The sequence below is a fragment of the Gossypium hirsutum genome, chromosome A02 (genome assembly GCF_007990345.1).
Source record: "Gossypium hirsutum isolate 1008001.06 chromosome A02, Gossypium_hirsutum_v2.1, whole genome shotgun sequence".
Taxonomy (NCBI): domain Eukaryota; kingdom Viridiplantae; phylum Streptophyta; class Magnoliopsida; order Malvales; family Malvaceae; genus Gossypium; species Gossypium hirsutum.
The window spans coordinates 4,411,622-4,424,197 of record NC_053425.1 but is presented as its reverse complement, the minus strand read 5'-3'; the positions used below and the strand labels follow the sequence as shown (position 1 = coordinate 4,424,197).

The 12,576-nt window shown below is 36.8% G+C and overlaps 1 non-coding gene across 1 annotated transcript; it reads left to right on the top strand.

The window, feature by feature from the left end:
- Positions 1 to 11,821: 11,821 nt before the first annotated feature.
- LOC121216889 (small nucleolar RNA R71) lies at positions 11,822 to 11,928 on the top strand. Its single transcript, XR_005913100.1, has one exon. It is a non-coding gene; the product is annotated as a small nucleolar RNA R71 (small nucleolar RNA).
- The last annotated feature ends 648 nt before the right edge of the window (positions 11,929 to 12,576 follow it).

Genomic DNA, 12,576 nt, shown 5'->3' with positions numbered 1-12,576 from the left:
GAAATGATTTTTTTGGCCTATTTCCCTAGGCACCGAAATGGCGTCGTTTTTCCCCTGACTCGCATACTGACCCGACCCATTGAGAGGATCCGCGTATTTTTTATTAATGGGCTATTTGCGCCCTTGGCCCTTCCGCATTTTCAGTCTGTTTTAGTTTAGTCCTTTTTCACCTTTTTATTTTTTTTAATTTCGACCACCAATTATTGTGTTTCAATTTAGTCCTCAAGTTCGTGGGTCCACAGAGGAAAGGACACGTGTCCTGGGGATGGGGTAATTTATTATTTAGTCCTCATTAGCTACAGCGCATTTTATTTTAATCCTTATTAACTTGTTAATTATTTTACAATCTGTACCCTGAATTTCATTTCAAATTCAATTTCGTCCCTAGTCCGTTTAATTTATTTATTCATTTGTATTTTTTTTGTTTCTAAAAACTGTTTTATTTAATTTTTTTATTTAATTTGTTTATTTCTAATAAAAACTTCTATTAGTTTTATTTATTTATTTACCTATTTTTTTAATCGTCCCTTTTTTATGTGTCCTTTTATTATTATTATTATTATTGTCTTATTTAATATTTCTTTATTCTTTTATTTTTTATTTTTAGCTTTTATTTGTTTATTTACTTAATTTTTTATGACTAGTTCGTTTTATTTTTTTTCTCTTTTTTTTTGCTTTTAGTATTGTTATTTCCATTATTGCGATTCGAATATTAATGTTGTATTCGTCTTTGCGATTACACCATTATCATTATAGTGTTTTTATCATCTATCGTACATTATTATTAAAAATTGCATTGACTTTCACACAAGCTCATAAAAAAGGGAAAACTTACAAAAAACGGTATTATTATTACGCATTTAGGAAGTTCGAGAAAATCGTACCCTAACTTATGGGGTTTCAATTTTTTCGTCAAACCTAAATAGCCAGATATCCCTTCAAATTTACAAAATACGTGAATTTTAAATAAAAATAAAGGCAATATTTTGCACTTGGAAACCTGAGAAAGGTCGTACCCTAACTTACGGGGTTTCGATTTTTCTCGTTGGATCTAAACAACCGAATATCCTTTTAAAGATCAATGTACAACTTTTAAAATTAAAAGGCAAGCTTATTTTCGAGGGTTCAAATGTTGTGTCCTAACTTATGGGATGTGACATTTGGTTATCTCGAGACAAGAAGGCCTTTATTGCTCGTTTCAATCTATTTCAAGCCTTTTAATCAACATGAATAAAAAGGGGATTGTATTTTAAAATTCCTTTCGGATTTTCGACTTTCGACGTTATGACATTGATTAATCAATTAGGTACCAATTTTGGGCGTTACGAGGGTGCTAATCCTTCCTCGTACTTAATCGACTCCCAAATTTATTTTCTCGAATTTCGTAGATCAAAATTGTTGTTCAAAATGTTTTATTAAAACGATCAAATTACAAGGTGATTTGATCACACCTCTTAAAAAAGGGATTGGTGACGACTCCCCTGTTAGTTTTCATTTTTAAAATCAAAGTCGACCCTTTTCAAAAAAATGGTTTCGACAGTTTGGTGACTCCGCTGAGGACAAATAAGAGAGTGAAGTCGCGATTTGATTAATTCTTGTCTTATTGGTCGAAAATTGATAATTCAATTAAAATTATGATTCTTTCATTGCATTTCATCCGTCATTTTTATGATCTTTGCTTTATCGGTTCGAGTCTCGGATTACTTTCGCATATTACATTTCATGTACGTTCGATCTTACCCTTTCAAGTGGGAGTGAGAAGTTAGTCCTTTATGAGGTCTTCACCTCTGTATAAGATAGTAGACTGTTGTCGGGATACATCCGTACCTATATCTTCGTTAGATTTTCATCTCCATATAGCCATAGGGAAATGTATTCCCCTGAACTGAACTCGGTCTGTATGAGCCTGTAATGGGTGAAGATCGAGGAATCTGTCGGTTCAGGTACCTTTCCTTTAGAACTGAACCACATATAGTGAGCCCTAAAAGACTACCCTAGGTAATACCACACCAAACTCCTAGAGGTCATCCAAATAGGTTCTCTATTTGCTATTTATGTTTTTGTATTGACATGTTTTCTTTTGTTTTGGTTATGATTGCATTGCATTTTCATCATAGAAAAGAGGTTTCAATTCTCGTTCAGTTTTTAAATAGAGAGCTTGTCATGGAAAATGAATTTATTGATAAAGTGGAAGATAATGCGACCGTCCAAATATGGTATGAGTAAACACAACGAGAGAATGGTAATAGTCTGACGGAGGGTACACGACTTTGCTTAAAAGATTCAAGTCGATGAAGAATATTCGAGAGTCGTTAACGAAGCTAACAAACATCACGGGGATGAGTGAGCAATGGGTCGTTGCTCAGGTCAAGCAAAAAGGAGGTAGTAGAGGCACCCATTGGAAAATTCGCAAGATTTGATCTTAACATACAGATATGAAGAAAAGGATCGATGTTTTCACTTTGAATATTAGGGTAAGGCCGTATATGTAATCCGTTTTGTGTAAAGATTTTTATTTTCCAGTAAAGTTATTCTAAATAGAATTGAATCAGAGTCGATGCCTCTTTTTGCATTCATCATATACATTTGCATTGCATTGCATCATATGAAATAAAACTTACAAAAGACCCTAAAATCATGGCAGTTACCCTGGAACATCGTTACAGTACGCGAGGAAAAACTGAAACAATAGACCAAAGGTTGAAGAGATTAGAGCAAACACAAATGTAGATACAAGAGAAATTGACCAGAATTCAACAAGATATGAGGGATCAGATGCTAGAATTCCAAAGAAACATGATGAGCCAATTAACCCAATTGCTAGCTGGAGGGTTAGAAAAAAGAAAGAGTCCTATGGTCAATTCTGGGGACGAACACGAGGACCCTGCTTATCACTCAAGCTTTACCTCAACAAACACCCAAGCACAACCAAACTTGTATCCACAAAAGGTGGTCGTTAACATTAGACCCTAATATCAGACTGGTAGTACACCACCGTTGAACTTCCCGACGGGTTCAGGCTCTAGTCCGAGGGATAATCCAATTAATCCTTTTGTCCTTGATCTGGATGATCTAGCAAAAACAAAAAAAAATGCGAATGTGGAGATCCCAAAGCAATTTGAAGTTCGTTGCAAACGGAAATGGCAAAAGTGGAGCCCCCAAATTAATACTTTAAAGGCCCCGAAAAAGAGGAAAAATAAGGTGAATAATGCGAGTATGTATAATAATGGCTGTTCAAAGCCAATCACCGTAAGCAAGCCAAGGACAGCAACTACTAGCCATCAGATTCCCCCAAGGGAAGGACCCAATCTAAGACTGAACTCAGAAAAACTCCAATTCACGTCCATACCAATCAAGTATAGGGAGTTGTACCAAAGTTTGTTTGATGCACATATAGTATTCCCTTTCTACCTAAAACCTATGCAGCCCCCATACCCCAAATGGTACGACGCGAATGCCTAATGCGAGTACCACGCAGGGATCACAGGACACTCGATCGAGAACTGTACCACTTTCAAAAAGATAATTGAAAGACTCATCAAAATTGGTATTGTAAAATTCGATGATCCATTTAGTGCAGAAAATTCGTTACCCAACCATTCTGACAAAGGGGCAAACACGATAATCAAGAGTGTAGGGAAGAAAATCAAGACAGATGTAACAGAAGTAAAAACCCCGCTGAAGGAGGTCTGGAAAAAAATGGTAGAAGGAGGATTAATCACATAGGATTTAAGGGAGAAACTCAAAAAGCAAAAAACTACTGTGAGTTCCATGATGAAGAGGGTCACGAGATTCAAAAGTGAAGTAAATTCAGAGCCTTGGTGCAAGGCCTGATGGATAATAAGGAACTAGAATTCTTTGAATATACCGAAGGCCCGGGAAGAATGTATGAAAATTGGAACCTCAATGCTATATCTAAATAATGAATTGGAAGAGTGATGATCGTTTTATGGTTCACTAAACTAGACTACGATCACGACAAATGCAAGCGCGCTTATCAAATGGTAGTATAGCTATGATGAGTCCAGAATATCGTATCCACAAGGATTAAAAGTACTAGTATTAACTATCTTTCTATTATTTAGCCTAAAATAAAAGGGATTTATTTTAATCTAAAATTAACTAAACTAATTAACTAATGAATGCGATAGAGAGTGAAGGAAATAATCGAATAAACCAATGATAATTACAATACCCAAGGAAGAATCCTCCTAAACTTCACTTATTATTCTAACTCTAAATTAAACGATTTATTCACTTGTCTTGATCCGTAAAAATCCATAAATTATGTTAATATCTCTTTCGAGACTAAAAACAACTGACTCTAGGTTGATTAATTGAAATCTCTTTCTAATTAAAACCCCTACTGTCGCATTAACTCGAGCTATGAATTCTTTTATTAGATTTGACTCTAATCCAGTAGATTTATGCTGTCCTATTTCTAGGATTGCAATCAACTCTGCTTAATTATGCTAGATCTACTCTTAAACAGGGACTTTTGCTCCACTGAATAACAACATCAAACTTGAATTAATATCCTGAAAATATTAAGGCAAGAATTAATAACACATAATTAAGAACAAGAACAAGTATTTATCATTAAATTCAAAAAATTAAAGAATAAGATTTGTCTTAAGTTTCATCTTCCCTAGGTATTTAGGGAGTTTAGTTCATAATTTTAGGAAAAAACATCTCAAAAATAGGAAAACAACAAAACATAAAGAAACCCAAAAACTTCGAGAGAAATTAAGGGGAGATCTTCAGTCTTGAAGGAGATCTTGCTTCAGAGATGAATCTTTTGGCGTTCTTCAAGTAATTTCTACTTTCTTCTCTCTGTGTCCCCTTAGGTTTACTTCTAGTGTGTTTATATAGACTTTAGAATGCTCAAAAACCCTAAAAATTACGTGTTTGGGAAACAGAGAGTGATATCGACACGGGCTGCCACATAGGCGTGTGGCTGGCCCGTATGGCTCATACGGGCGTGTGCTCAGCCTGTGTGGAAATGGTCTTGGCAGTGTGGATCTTTAAATCAGCCTGTTTTGTCCGTTTTTGACCCGTTTTCCGCTCCTTTTGTTCTCCTATGCTCTCCTAAGTATAAAACATGAAATCAAAGGATTAGGAGTATCAAATTCACTAAATTATATAATAAATCATCCAAAAACACACTAACCATGAGATTTAAAACATGTTATATTTATGGTTTATCAAATATCCCCACACTTACACGTTTGTTTGTCCTCAAGTAAAATCCTCAACTCACAATTAAAAGTAAACTTTCTCAATTCATAATTCTCATTAATAATATTTTATCATAATTCACAAATAATTACACATTGATAATTCAACTAAAAAAGCATTAAATATTCAAAAAAATCTAAGTTTCACTTTCTTTTTTTAGATATGAAAACATAGGTATTTCCCCTTATCTAAGTAATTACCTTTAATTCAAAATCGACAAGATTTTACATCCTCACTAAAGATTCACTCAAATCACTCAAAGTGTTTAAGGTTCAAAAATTAAGCACTCAAAAATCAATTATGAAAAGTCATTACCATAGGCTTGCATGAAAATCAAATCTCCACCACTATAAAATGATAAGATACACAAATCAAAAGGTCTTTAAAGGGTTGTAACGGGGCTTGGGCTAAAGGTGTGGATAAAGGCTGAAAAAGGTTAGAATCTAAATCAAATTGATAAATTACCTAACTAGAAAAATAAACTAATACTGAATAATTACATCAATTGGAATTATTAAAGAATAACATGAGCTTTTCTCAGAATATGAAATTAACTACTTAAGCTCAAAACAAAGGAGTAATAATAATAATAATCAACATATATTTATATATCTCATTTTTCTTTCTTTTTTTTTTGAATAATAAAATAAAATTAAACAACTGAAAAGCATAGTTAGGCAACTAACCAAATCAATCTCGACAAAAAGTATAAAATAGGAAAAATTCTCAACCAATCAAAATTGAGTTATAGGTTAATATTAATGGGTAAATCAAGAAACGATTTATTAAGCATCAAAGGGTTCACTAAGGGTTAATTATGAAGGTAGACTTTTGATAGAATAAGTGGGTTAAAACGTAGGTGCCTTTATCATCTTAGTATATCAAATCAAAGGTGTGGTCTCGACATGTATAATCGAAGCAAGTTCTAGAATAACCAATCAGTATTGACACACCCATAACCAATAATAAAGTGAGCAATAAGAAATGTATGCTTTAAAGGCTCAAAATCTTACAAAAATTATGACTTTTGATGTCAATCTTGCAAATTTCAAACTTTAAGGTAATACCTCAATTTAGGGAAACAACCTAACTTTTTTTTTAATTCTGAAAATAGACTTATCATGCTTGATTCTCTAGTGTTTTAAAGTTTAAAACATCAATGAAAAAATACCTATGAATTTAATCTAAAACATATCAATAAGAATCATAAATCGAAGAAAATTTTATGCTAATAATGATATGAGAAAATTACTTAAAAACACAAGGCATAATTCAGGAATTTTCAAATAATCATATTAATAACCTCCTCACATTAAAGATGTACACTATCCTCAACGTACAAATAAATATAATCATAATATAAACAGGATATCATAAGAGAGGGGGAGAATTGAAACTGCCCTAACTGTTGGATGAAATTCCCAAAATAATGAAAAACGGAATTGTAGATAAATGTAGAGGTAGTGCAAAATTCTAAGCAACTAATAAGAGGATAAACACAATACTGAAGAAGATTAAAAAGGGTTACTCGATTAGAGACAACCATAATAATTAAAATAGTCCAAAATAGAAAGACAAAATAAACATAAAAAGAAAAATTACAATAAAGATAAAAATTAAAATTAAAATAAATATAAATATAAAGAGAAATGGACTCAACAGTCCTCATTACCAGAGAAGTCAGCATTGTGACTCAACGGTGCTGAAGATGAAATATACAGGTGCCGACATATCTGCTGCAGAGTGGCATCGATGTTGTTGAACCTCTAAAAGCAATGTTGCTCGAATCGAGTAAATTGCTACGAGAAGTCTGCAAGGGTAGCAACATAATAAGTAGGGCGGTGACTCAAAGGTGGTGGTGGATGTGGATCCTCGTGGTAGGGAGTAACATCATCAGTGAAGTCTTCTGGGTTATGCTGAACGTTAGACTGAAATAGTCTATACTGAGAGGGTCCACTCCACGTCACCGCTCGATCATCCTTATATGGATCATGCTCGAGATGCCCTAAGGGGACTTCTGGACAACAAGTGTAAGTGTCGAGAACTGCTTCGGTATGTCGAGAAGACCGAAGTGTTGAGTGAGTCGAGTCACGTAAGGGCCTAGACAAATGAGGCCTTTCTTATAGCCTTTAGTCTGATGGCAGAAAGATAGCGTGATGAAGTACGCCAAATAAAAAAATGCCCTGTAGCCATGCTCCATAAAAAGTAGGCATCATAGGTACTAACGACTAGGAGGGCGTGAAGACACCGTAAGGCTAGAGAGAGATGTGTTGCCTTTGAGCGACTCGCGTCATAGTTTGTTAGGCTGCCCGTGAGATCAGTCCAACAGCGCGAAGGTGAGTGATGAATATGCTGATAAAGCTGATGAAAGTCCTCGCCACTCATGAACTCCTATGTATATAGTCCTAGAGTAGTACCGAACTCTGGGACGCTCATATGTCGCACCAATCTACCAAGGCGAAAGGTGATGGTGCCTGGCTCGTCATGGACCGACATGACCTGTTAGACTGAAAATCTGATGCCGAACTCTAAGGTGAGCTCCGAGTGGGTGGGCTCGATGATGGTGAAAATCTATCCCATGGGGTTGTAACAATAATCGTGTGCATATCATCATCCAAACGCACCTGCTCCAATGCGGCCCAATCAATGCAGCGACCTAAGTCGAGTAGTCGCTGTCGAAGTAGCTGGTACAGATCCTTCTAGGGCCCTGCCACAAATCAGAGGTAGAGGTAGCGAGCCTTTACAGATGCGCTCGAGGAGAAGGTTGCTGCGAGGCCCTTCCCCCTTTTTTAAAGCTGGGACGGCTACCTTAGACTTGCCTCAAGTGTTCGTCATAATGAGTATGCAATAAAGCGCTTAAATAAGTCAATTTGGTGAACCATATAATAGGCATAAACTGATAAGAAATATTAATTTTAATTAAATCGCATCAAGTGAGTGAAGAAAGAAAGTGATTGTGAGCATAGCAAGCTAAACACCAAACAAGAGTGTAGTATTAATAATTAAACTGGTAGGAATAAAGAATATAAAATGAATAATTAAATACTAACAAGAGAGGAATTCATAATGGAGTCAACTAAAGTAAATGTAAAATCCTGCTGAATAAGATAATATAGTTAGTATCGAGCATCAACTAGGGCAATAACGAAATCAAGAACCATCCAAATTTCAACAGTAAACTCAAATTCACATTCAAGGGTGAATAAGTCAAATAAGCAGTAATGACTGATAAGCATAAATTAATAATAGAACTAATGAAAATAAGAACAAAACACAATAATAATAAAGAAATAATGAAGAAATAATAATAATAATAATAATATGGACCAATAACAAATAGTAATAATAAAAAAATAAAATAAATAACTAAAAATAGGGGAAAAAAGGGAAACCGATGGTGGTGACCGGGGCTCGAAGAAACGATGGGAACATGGTGGTTGAAGCGGGGAAGGCTGTGCAACGGGAGAGGAGAAGAGGTGCGGTGGCAAAGTGGGAAGAGGTGATGGTCAGAGTGGTGGGTGTTGAATGGAGAGGAACCAAAAGGGAAAAAAGAGAAGGAAGGGAAGAGAAAGAAGGAGGAAGAGGGGAAAGGAGAGAAGGGAGAGGGAGAAGCTGTGGTGGTCGATCGACGGAAGGTGAGAAGTGAGGGTCGACGGTGGCCGGAAAGAGAGGTTAAGGGGGGTGCAGCTGCTAGGGATGGGGGAGTTGGGGAAGAAAACAAAAGTACAAAGAAAATTAGGGATTGGGGGTTTTATGGGTGACACGGTCGTGTAACGGTTCGCGTTCGACCACACGACCGTGTCACATGCTTATGTGGCCTCTGTATTGCCCGTGTGCAATTAAATATCTAAGCCCAATCTTCATATGGCCTTGGACACGCCCGTGTGTCCAAGCCGTGTGGTTCACACGGCCGTATCGCACGACCATGTTCAACGTTGTTCACTTCTCTCACGCCCGTGTGGCCTCTCACACGTCCGTGTGTCCGAACACACGGTTGTGTGCCTCGCCCGTGTAACTCTCTGACTTGTTTAAGAATTAAAAATTGAGCTCCAGTTTTCACACGGCTTAGGACACGCCCGTGCGTCCAAGCCATGTGGCTCACACGACCGTGTCTCACGCTTGTGTGGCCTCTTTTAGCCTGTGTCTCTATCGATTTTTGGGGATTTAAGCTTTAGGGCTCACACGACCGAGGACACGCCCGTGTGTCCTGGCCATGTGGGTTATACGATCGTGTCGTCTGGCAGTGTAACTCTCTGTCGATTTCCTTTTTTTTTTAAAAATAAAAACTAAATCCCAAGATCCATACAGCTAAGGACATGCCCGTGTGTCCAGGCCATGTGGGTCACATGGCCATATCGCACGGCCGTGTAACTCATTATCACCCCCATGTTAAGTCTCACGGCCTAGGACATACCCGTGTGTCCATGCCGTGTGGGTCAAAAACCTGCAGAGTACTGTTTAGCTAAGTTTTTAAAGAAATAATATAAAGTAAAAATGAGAAAATTACCAGTGTTAGTACTTGGGTTGCCTTCCAAGAAGCGCTTATTTAATGTCTAAGCTCGACTTACCTCGTATTTGCATTGTCACGATGGTTCGAGGAGTTGAAACTCCTTTCTCCTGCTATCAGTTCTACCATCAAAATAAGGTTTAAGTCGAGTACTATTTACCTTAAAAGTGTCGAATTCAGTATGTGTTACCTCGACTGTTCCATATGGGAAGACTTTTAGTACGGTGAAGGGGGTTGCTCTATTTGCATTAGACTTTGAAGTGACAACTCGAAGATTAGTTTTATCGAAAAGTATTTGATCTCTAACATTAAATTGACTCGTTCTCTCCTTAGGCTCGTCATGGTATTGCTTCAGGTTTGTATGGTGTATTTTTTGTTTCTCTTTGACATAGGTCCGCCATTCATCCAGTTCATCAATCTACAGTATTCTTTCTTCATGAACTATTCTAATGTTGTCGCATGAACTAGAACGTGGCTCATTTTTGCTTCTTGAAAGTGTTTCCTGCAAAGAGGGTCGAACCACATGATTAGTCTTATTAACCGGATTTACAGTCATTTTCATTACTTGATATCTCAATCGAAACACGAGTCTGAAGAGTAATCATTTCATCACCTGCATGAAGTGTGAGTTCACCTATACCAACATCAATAATAGTCCTGGCAGTTGCTAAAAAGGGTCGTCCTAAGATTAAAGGGACGTTACCATCCTTTTCCATGTCTAAAACAACAAAGTCTACTGGGAAATTGAATTTATCAATTTTTATAAGTACATCTTCAATGATACCCCTAGGAAATCTAATAGTTTTATCCGCTAATTGAATACTCATCCTAGTTTGTTTGGGTTTCCCAAGACCTAGTTGCTTAAACATTTTATAGGGCATGACATTAATGCTTGCCCCTAAGTCAGCCAAAGCATTATTAACAGCTAGACTACCAATTAAACAAGGAATAGTAAAACTCCCTAGATCTTTTAATTTGCTGGGTAGTTTATTCTGAAAAATGGCCGAGCAAACTGCATTAAACTCCACGTGTGACAAATCATCTAACTTCTATTTATTTTTCAGAAGCTCATTTAAAAAATTTACTAAGTTGGGCACCTGGAAAAGAGCTTCAATAAACGGTAAGTTAATATGCAACTTTTTCAAAAGGTTAAGAAATTTATCGAATTGTTCATCTGTGCGGTCTTTCTTTATCACGTTGGGGAATGGCACATGAGGTGTATAATTTTTACTTACCGATTTTTGTTTACTGTGGCTTGCATCAACCTTACATTTACTTACCACGCTTTCTTGCCTTAGTTCTGGTTTGGACTCAACTTTCCCTTCTTCATCTCAAATAGTAATCGCAAGGAGTTGCTCTCTTGGGTTCGTCTCGGTGTTACTAGGCAAGCTACCTTGTGGTCTTTCTGAGATTAGCTTAGCAAGCTGACCTATTGGATTCTTGAGCCCATGAATCGATGCTTATTGATTTTTAAACATTGTTTCGGTGTCTTGGAAACATGTTTCTGACACCAAGATTAATTTCGTTAGCATCTCCTCAATGTTCGGCTTCTTCTCCTGCTGGTAAGGTGGTTGTTAAAACCCTGGAGGGGGTTGTGGTCTTTGATTACCTTGACCACCCCAAGAGAAGTTGGGATGGTTCCTCCAACGTGCATTGTAAGTATTACTATAAGGGTTATTCTAAAGTCTAGAATTGTTAGCCATATAGTTGACTTATTCGTTCATAGTGTTAGGGTCGTAAGCTAGGCATTCTGGATTATTCATTCCTCCACTTGTGTCACATTGCATCATCGGATATACCTACATAGAAACATATAAAGTATCAATCTTTTTATTTAAGTGCTCTGCCTAGTTTGATAACATGGTGATTATGTTGAGGTTGAAAACACCAGTGGCTTTTGTCTGCTTTGTCCTCATGACTTGCCACTGATAATTATTCAGTGGCATCTCTTCAATAAACTCATAAGCCTCCTCATGTGTTTTTTTATTTAGGGTATCGCCGGCGGCTGCATCGATTGGTTATCTAGTTGAGGGGTTCAAATCATTGTAGAAAGTTTGAACCTATAACCATAAGGGTAACCCATGGTGAGGGCACCTTCTCAATAAATCCTTATATCTCTCCCATGCATCGTATAGGGTCTCTAAGTCTATTTGCACAAAGAAAGAGATATCATTGCTCAACTTTGCTGACTTGGCCGGCGAAAAGTATTTCAACAGAAACTTTTTTGTCATTTGCTCCTATGTAGTGATGGACCATCGTGGTAGAGAGTTCAACCACTGTTTCACTTTATTCCTCAATGAGAAGGGAAATAACTGAAGGCGAATGACATCATCAGAAATGCCATTAATTTTGAAAGTATCACAGTACTACAAAAAGTTAACCAAATAAGTATTTGGATCCTTATCTTGCAAACCATCGAACTGAATAAACTGTTGGATCATCTAAATGGTGTTCGACTTCAGTTTGAAGTTATTTGCAACAATAGCAGGTCTCAAAATACTTGATTCGGCCCCCACTAAATTAGGCTTGGCATAGTCGTACATAGTACGAGGTGCAGGATTCTGATTTACAGGATTCGCGGCAACCACAAAAGGTGGCAGATTATTCTGATTTTCAGCCATCTCCTCGGTAATATTGGTATCGTTCTCGTGCTCTTCCTCTATATACTGTAGACTCCGCCTTATCTCTCTACTATTTCTGCGAGTTGCGCTTTCAATTTCACTATCAAATAATAGAGGTCCTGACGAGTTTCTTCTAGTCATAAATTGAAAGAACCTGCTAGAATTAAATACAAGAAAAAGTTAGTAAATTAAACTAAATAAAAAATAAAA